Source organism: Spermophilus citellus (assembly GCF_964194105.1).
Source record: "Spermophilus citellus genome assembly, chromosome: 16".
In the NCBI taxonomy this organism is placed as follows: domain Eukaryota; kingdom Metazoa; phylum Chordata; class Mammalia; order Rodentia; family Sciuridae; genus Spermophilus; species Spermophilus citellus.
This window is the reverse complement of record NC_138196.1, coordinates 12,140,623-12,149,624: the sequence shown is the minus strand read 5'-3', so window position 1 is coordinate 12,149,624 and position 9,002 is coordinate 12,140,623. Positions and strand designations below refer to the sequence as shown.

Below are 9,002 nucleotides of genomic sequence, written 5' to 3'. Positions count from 1 at the left end.
GACCTGGGACAAGGCTGCAGAGATTAGGCAGGTAGGAAAGCACTTAAGCAGACCTGCTGTAAAATGTAATTGTTAGTCAAGAGGTGGGTGTTTTGCCCTCAAATCCAAGACCACAGTGGCATTCTGGCACTGCATGGAGGTGGGGATGGATGGCTGATGACAACTGCCCTTGAAGTATGCTCACCCATGAGTAGCTGTTCTTCTAAGGACAACTTTGGGATCCCAGTGAGTAACCTGGGGCAGCTGAGCCAAGAAGACTGAAATGCCCTTTTGGTTAGGAAGAGAAGCCTAGGTTTAAGTAGACAAGGCTCGGGGGCATGACCTCGCTAACCTTCCCAATTACAAACTGAATTAGGTGCAGGACACCCAGGACGTCTTTTGTCCCAGCTTTTGATGCCCCTTCAGGTTCTGAGGGTGTGACTGGCGGCTTGGTGAACTCAGATGTTCTCTGAATTAAATTGAAAAAGACTACTGAATTCTAAGGAGTCAGAAGGGGACCTTACAGAGATAGGTGTTTGGGGAGGTTCTAGGGATACAGTTCTACAAGTTTTGGTATATCTCCACAGATATCAGTGTCTCTGCTCTCTGGTTGATGAGGCATCCCAAATAGTCCATCAGCAAGAGTCAGCTGATGGGAACACTGGGACTCACTGTCCATGTGTATAGGGCTGGTATTCCTTTGGAGGCAGGAGGGTGAAGGTACTTCCAAAAGTTCTGTTCAGTTTACCAAGGGTAGGAAGGAACTCGACAGTCCTTAGGAGTACAGAGCCACAGGAAGTGAATTTCACGTGTGGAGTCTGTATGGTTTGGCCTTTTCTGTAGCAGTGACTCCTTGGAACACTTTAGTAACAATTTTCCCTCACCTGCAACCTCCACCATCCTCACCTTCATGAGATCACCTCTCAACCTTCATCTCGGGCCCATGAAGGAAAACAGCTGTCTTTTAAAGCCCTTGTTCCTTTCCATATGCTTCATTTAAAATTTCAATTTATTATTTACTTTATAAATATTAATAGAAATCAAAGAAAAATCTTATCCTATCCTTAAATCTATCTTTATTTTCCTCCATTTCCCTTGTCCTTAATTGTATGCTGACTAAATTTTTATGTAGCTATAAAGTGTTTAAAATTCTTGGTTACATTTTTCCATATGGTGACATAATCAATCGTGGTTAAGTGGTCATTATAAATGATTGCACCTTACTAAAAGGTCATTATAAATGATAACACCTCACTAAAAGGGTCTTAAATAACACAACATCTTGGTTTTATATGTGAAGGAAACATTTAAAATTTATTGGAACAACTTGATTATCCATGAAGAGAAAATATGTCATTACTGTAGTTCTTACTGTATATTCAAGATCAATCAAATAATTAAATATAAAAATTAGCAAATATACCAAAATAGATTTCAGCAAATTCTTTTTAATCTTGGATGAGAAAGACCCAAGAATGATAAAAATTCCAGAAATTTTAAAGGATATGATTGACAATTGTTCATTCAATAAACATTTATTGAGTGCCTTCTGTGTGGTAGGTTCTGTTCTAGGCACTGAGAATCTTAGCATTGTCCAAAGTGAGAATTAAGGAGTTGAGCTCATTCCCTCACACAAGTCAGTCATCATGGCTAAGGGTCATTTGGGGCCTTAAGCCTCCAACCATTTAAGGGCTCTCTGGGAATTTGAGCAAAGTGGCCCCAGCAACTAGAAGACAGCCATTGGAAGTCAACACATAACAATCCCCAGAGAGGGAGGCCCAGAAACAGTAAAAAGGGTCTGAGGGGATCTAGAAAGATCACCAAAGTGTTGGTGAAAGTCACAATTCCCAGACTCCCATCATACAGTGACCTTGCTCCACTTGTACAAGAACAGGTGTCATGTTTAACTTAATTTTTATTTAAATATACTTTCAAACTGAAAACTAGCAGATAACATTTTTTTAAAAAAAAGGCAAATAGAAAACATAGGAAGGACCATGACCCTATAAAGAAAGTGCTGCAAAGAGTGACAGAGAAGAGATTAGTATGCCAAGGACAGGGGAACATAAGGCTAGGGCTGGTGAACTTGGTCCCAAGAGGCCAAAGATAGGAACAGATAGGAAGGTAAGACATATTGGTGATGGCATCCTGGACTAGAGATTGTTAGAGCCCTAGAGTAGAGCTCTGATATGGGTGGGATAGGTGGACTATTAAAGTAGAGATAAGACTCTTGTAAGGATACTAGGGTGAGCAGTGAGTGAGGTTGCCCCTGAGGAAAGAACACTGGACATTGGGATCAAAATTTGAAATGGCTAGGTTTAGGGTTTTGGTGATGGATAGAGCCCAGATCAAGCAAAGCCTTCTACACCAGGAAACATATCTGGGCTTGATTTCGGGAGTGGGGGATGGAAGTGACATAATCAGACAGTGTTTAGAAAATTCCTGCAGATTAACAGAGTGTGTTGGGACAATGCAAGAGGCAGGGAAACATATAGAAGATGCTGCATTAATATATAAAGAAGATGATGACATTTGTGGGGATGGAAAGGGCTGGGTAGACTCCTGATATATTTTGGAGGAAAGATGAACAAGTCTTGCCTACAATTGGGTTTGAGGAATGAGGGATGAGCAAGGAGGAAATGGCCTCCTGCTTTCTGGCTTGGGCACCCAGGTAAAGAGTTGAGGGTCCTCTTAGATGCTCACTGCATCTGTCATTTCCAGACTGCTCCTGACTACCCTCCATACTTGAATTTCTCCTCCATGTTGTTTTTTCCCCTCATCCTGCTATATTTTCTTTAATTAAGTACAAAGGCATATCACCTAGAGATCATTTATTTCAGCCACTGCTCTGCTTGGTTGCCAGTCTCTTGTCTCTTTCTTCAGCAATAGTAAGGCAGATTCCTTTTCCGCATGGAAGAGAAATCCATGGTTTGTTTCCTTTGCCAATAACAAAAACGTTGGAGAGCCGGGTGGCAAAGCTGTTGCCACTGGCATCTTTCACATGAACCACATCGAAATAGCCAGGATCAATCTATTTATCTATCTCTATATCTCTGTCTATCTATCTCTTTCTCTCTCTCCTTCCCTGCATCCCCCCTCCTCCCTCCCCCTGCCTTCTTCCCCCCTTCCTCCCCCTCTCCCCCTCCCTTTTCTCTCTCTCTCTCTCTCTCAGCAGTCACACCAATTATTCCCAAATTAGCACCTCCAGTTACCATACACATGTTACCAGTGTCAAACTTGATGAAATCGGTAATCTTGCCAGTCTCCAAACCAATCTGAATGGTATCATTCACTTTGATTAGGGGATCAGGGTAGCAAATGGTTCGAGCATCATGAGTCACTAGAAGAGGGATTCCTTTTGTGCCCACAAAGATCTTTCTCACTTTGCACAATGTGTACTTGGCCTCCTCAGGAGTAATATGATGAACAGCAAAATGACCCTTGGTGTCACAGATCAGACAGAAATTCTTTCCAGTCTTATCAATGCTGATGACATCTATAAAACTGGTGTGGTATGTTATATCAGTTTGGACTTTGCCATCAATCTTAATGAAGTGCTGAATGCAAATCTGTCTTACTTCGTCTCCTGTCAGGGCATACTTAACTCTGTTCCTTAGAAAAATGATGAGAGAAAGAAGATGTTCTCTCAGCTTGTGGGGACCAGTGGATAGATGAGAAGCAAACACACCAGTCAGTTTAACCAATCATTCAATACTTTGGAGCTGCTACCCACTGCTTCAGATGCTTCTTGGGACCATGAGCCATGGCTGCTCTAGGCACAGAAAGAGGCCTCCTTCTTCCTGTGTGCTCCATGTTGTTCTTGATCTGCTTTGTGTCTTCTCTGTTTTTTGTGTGTGCTACTCTGTCTTTGGATCTCTGTTTTTCTGACTAGCTTTACTAGACTAACTAGCTGGATTAGTCTTCCCAGATCCTTTCAAGAGGAGGCAGCAGGTCTCCTGCTGAGAAAGGAGGGAAGTAAGATCTAGGTAGAGACTCCTGGTGGTTAGTCAAGTGGATACACAACAGATCCTGCCCACAGGTCTCTATTTTGGGGTCACTTTTGGACATGAATGAGGTTCTGTAGACAGCAACCCTGCTCTCCTGTTGTGCACTAGGCCCAGAGTCTGCAGTCAGTCCCAGAGGGATATGCATCTGGTGCCTTCAGTATGCCAGGTTTGGGTCAAATACAGTGCACAAAGCACTCTAAGGGGCCCACAGCTTAGTGGATAGAGTAGGCAGAGGAAAAAATCAGTGGACAGTAGAGTAGAGCTGATTTATTCTGGCAGTTCAGGGAGTCACCATAGAAGAGATGATGCTAAAAGTCCTTTTCAGAGGTCTCAATTTTCCCAGTGAGAGGAATTTTTCATCCAGGATCCACAGAGAAGGCTGCATCAAGGAGCAGTACAACATGATAAAGGAAGAGATTGGGGTCCCAAAGATCCAGTTGACTTTAGAATATGTGGTATTTGTCTTTTTTGTGCCTGACTTTTTTCATGTAACATAATGTCCCTAGGCTCATCCATGATAAATGATAAAATTTCATCTATTTTTGGCTGAAAAAACTCCATTGTATATATATGCCCCATTTTCTTTATTCATTCATCCACAATGGGCATCTAGGTTGATTCCACATCTTGGCTACTATGAAGAGTGCTGTAATAAACTGGGGAGTGATATCTCTTTCACATACTAATTGTATTTCCTTTGGATATACACTCTATAATGGAACTGCTGGATCATATGGTAGTTGTATTTCTAGTTTCTCTCTGTGTGTGTGTGTGTGTGTGTGTGTGTGTTTGATGAGCCCCAGAGTGTTTGTCTTAATTGCTGTACTAATTTACATTCCTACCAGAAATGTATGAGAGTTCCCCTATTTCTGCATACTTGCCAGCACAAAAATGAATACTTTATGTCCCCAAACTCTTTGCTGCCTTCCTCCTTCAACATGGTGACTCCATTCTATCAATGCCAAATTGTTGAAATCATCTTATATTCTCCCACTTCCTGCCAATGCTCAACCCATGAATCTTCAAGGCATCACTGTACAATATATCTATTCATCACTCTACTGCAACCTTGCTGGCCCCCCAATTATCATCTTTTGCCCAGACTATTGCAATAGCCTCCAAATTGAACTCTCTGCTTCTCCCCTGCCTGTCTCTACAGTATTCAGAGTAAAACTTTTAAATGTGTTACCTGACTTGCAGATCTGGAGTCTCTTGGCTACATTTCTCACCTATATTTTAGATGCCAGACTCAATATATCAGCAGTCTACTTAGCTTAGAGCTAGGGCCCTATCTCTGAAATATACTTTAAGTTAAAAAACAATAAGCATCCTTTTGTTTAAGTGGAAGGTGGTTGATATCATTGCTTTAGCCGATAAGTGTAGTGCATTAATATCTGGAGGGGAGGAAACAAGTTAAACAAAGAATAGGATGCAAAAAAAACAAAAACAAAAACAAAAAACAAACAAACAAAAAAAAAAAAAACACTGAGAAGCCGTTTAATAGCCAGGGAGTCTTTCAGAGAAGCCACCAAAGGATACCAATCTATGGTAAGGTTTTGAAAAAACCTGCAAATAGGAAAATAAAACAGGGACTTAGAGAGGCTGTCTTTGTACCTGTTTCTTCAGTTGGGTTTGCCAATGCCTAATGTGTAACTAAAAGCATGATAAAGTTTGGCATCTCTTCTTCATTTTGTATTTGTCTGTTTTACTCCCTTATTAAACTTTGGGTCTGCTGCAGTCTGGCTGGGCACAAATTACGAGCCACTCAAGCAGGAACAAACTTTATTTCCGAACTCCACCAGCACACTCCACACACGCTCCCGGGAACCTCTCCCGAAGGCCGCCCACGCGGCTCCTCCAGGCACACAACACACCAACCGGAAATCCTTCCTCCGGAGCTTCCCCAACCAACTCTCCAGGAATCCCCACAAGAACTCCAAAGTAGCAGGCCTAGGCGGACAGCAGGGGTCTAATATACAATTAAATACACAGCTTAACATAACCATCATCATCTCAATGGCTTGTTGGCTCACCACTCCATTCTGGCAAAAATGCCATGCATCATTCTGACTCAGCTATGGCTCTCAGCATGGGTCAGATTCCTGCACAACTCTGGGTCATATGGTAGTTCTATTTCTAGTTTGTTTGTTTGGTTTTTTTTTTTTTTTGAGGATCCCCACAGTATTTCCATAATTGATGTGCTAATTTATGTAAGTATAAGCATATTAATCATGTAAGTAGTATTCATCTAAAGCTGATAATATGCTTTCTTTAAGGCTGAAGACATGAAGGTGTGAAAAATTAAGATATTTTCCACAGCCAGCTTGCTTCTACTTCTGGGCCTTGGAGTGGTGCCTAGAAATCTTCAGTTTTTACCCCACATTTTCCACAAACAGTGAGTCTTACAGGCCGATCAATGGTGAAGGGACTGCCTTCCCTCAGCAGGAGCAATAGAGTCCCATGGGAACTGAATGCCCCCCATTCCAGGATCACAGATCTAATAGATAAATATCCTATGAAGCAAGTGGACATTGCCTTTGAATAGCTGGCAATGTCCTCAACACCAATAAGACTCGGTGTGATCAGAACTCAAGAGAATGATAAACTACATGACAGTTTACCAGGACTGCTTATTACACGTCCATCTTGGTTCCTGTACCAGTTCTTCCTCTATTTAAGCTAAAGTTCTCATTAGTACCTGAGAGACAGGACTGAGACATTGACATCACTTGTCTTTCCAGTATAGGTACATTGATGAAAGTTCCTTTTCCCCATTTTTTTTTCCATTTGGTTTTTGGAGAAAGTGATCAGTTTTGAATTGTTGGGACCCCAGAGTTAGGCCTCTGGCCTAGGACTTGGGTAACAGGAAAGGTGCTGGACAAAATCAATGTAGCCCTAAGATGTGACACTGTTTTACTGTCTTAGCATTTACCACTCTCAGCATTGATCACTATCTGGTTTTTATTTATTGCCTTTATTTTCTTTTTAAAATATAGCTCCATGAGATTAGTAGCCTCTGTCTCTAGTGTTATAAATGGTTGGCACATGAAGTAGGTGGCTCAAGCAGTATTCATGAAGACTCAAGACACAAATTAGCTTCATAAAACCATGCTTTGTTGGCGTCTCTACGAAAAAAAACCAACCAAATGTAACTCTTTTGTAGTTTACAATGAATTTATCAAAGGCCAACGAAAGCACCAGGACTAACTTATGTGGAAATAATACTATGGTAAAGTTACTTAGGAAAATAATAGCTTCTGGATGGAGGAGGAAGATGGCGGCGATGGGAGAGCAGCACCCCAGTGCGCCGCGTCACTGTGCGGGAGAAAGACGAGGTGAAACGGCTGAAGGCTACCTTGGTGTGAATTTCCAGTGAAATTGAGGTGCTCCAGAACCTAGAGGACAGATTTCCAGTGCGTGGGATTCGGCTGCAGGGGCTTGGTCGCAGGCGATTTCTCCGCACGGAGGGTAGCAGTACCTGGTCGGCGGACCGCCCCGCGGATGGAGTCTGGGGCGCGCGCTAGTTAGCGGCGAGGTACCAGAGCGGGATTACAGCAAAGCGGATTCTGGAGGCTCCTGCCAGCGGCGCACTGGCCGCGCTGAGTGCTGAGTTCCGGTTTTGAGACAGAGGAGAGAACCGGTCCAGTTCGATTCCCGACACCGGTCGGAACACGGAGGAGGACAGCAGCCGCCATCTTGGAGAGCTGATGCAATCATCCCTGTTTTCTGCTGATCTCAGCTCATTCAACTACAGAACAGGTGATTCCAGGCTGGTATTTGCCTGCGTCTCTCAGACAGATCGCTCAGGCTTGGGATTGGAGAACCTGAGGAGAATACGCTTCGGGGCTCACCCCAGGCAAGGCGGGCGCCGGACTTTGAGCGGCCAGATTCTAGCTCCCTGGGTTGCTTTGGCCCAGGGCGGGGCATCCTTCGGGGACTCAGGGCTGAGGCCAGTTACAAGTGGATTGTGCGCTGAGGGGTGGCGTGGCTTGGACTCCCAGAACAGTTTTGGCCCGGGGCTAGAGAGCCCAAGGGGACTGCGTCTTTGACCCTGCCCCTGGCGGAGCGTACACCGAGCTGGGAGAGGTTGGAGCAGCCAGGCTCGGGCTCCCGGGGCTGCTGGGGCCTGAGGCTGGGGTACCTCTGTGGAGCCTGCTCCTAGCAGAGTGTGGCAGGGATCGGAGTGGCTGGGTTCTGGTTCCCATAGCTGTTTGAGCCCAGGGCCCGGGAACCTGCGGGGACCGCGAGCTGAGGCCAGCTACAAGTGAAACTTGTGACGAGGGGCAGCGGGACTCTGACTCCCGGAACAGTATTGGCCCAGGGCTTGGGAGCCCGCGGGAACTGCATCTTTGACTCTGCTCCCAGCGGAGCGTGCACCGAGCAGGGAGAGTCTGGTGCGGCCAGGCTTGGGCACCAAGCAGGGAGAGTCTGGTGCGGCCAGGCTTGGGCTCCCGGGGCTGCTTTGGCCTGGAGTTGGAGAACCCGCGGCGGTTGCTCTGTGGAGCCTGCTCCTAGCAGAACGTGGCGGAGACCGGAGAGGCCGGCTCCTGGCCCCCGAAGCTGCTCTGACTCAGGGTTGGGGATCCTATAGGGACTGCTTCTTGGTCCGGGTCCTGCTGGGTGCTGCGGGGGCCTGGGGCGCAGCGTGGAGCTGCCACCTGTGCCCAGAGCAGGCTAAGGGACCCGCCGGTGTGGTATCACGACACCCCAACTGCAGCTGGGGCCGAGGAGAGTAGCCGCCCACGCCTGGAACAGGACCAGCGACCTGACGGCAGGGTAGCCAAGTCACCACACTTGGAGTGGAGGCTGTGAAGAGCCGCCGTCTGATCCTGCAAGGTAAGCAGACCTACGTCCCACTGGCAGGACAGGCTCGGCAGCCTGCCAGCGTGGTGGACAAGTAGCATCGAGGCAGTCACGTCACACTGGTTGGAGTGGGGATTGAACAGAGCCGCCGCCAGTGTCTGGAAAAGGCCCAGCGACCCGTTGGAGAGGCAGTTAGGTACCCCCACTGGGAGT

General features: G+C 45.8%; 1 pseudogene across 1 annotated transcript; it reads right to left on the bottom strand.

The window, feature by feature from the left end:
• Positions 1 to 2,815: 2,815 nt before the first annotated feature.
• LOC308635141 (small ribosomal subunit protein eS4-like) lies at positions 2,816 to 3,744 on the bottom strand (annotated as a pseudogene). Its single transcript has 2 exons — positions 3,159 to 3,744; positions 2,816 to 3,010 (listed from the first exon to the last, which is right to left on the bottom strand). The product of its transcript is annotated as a small ribosomal subunit protein eS4-like (transcript).
• Positions 3,745 to 9,002: the final 5,258 nt, after the last annotated feature.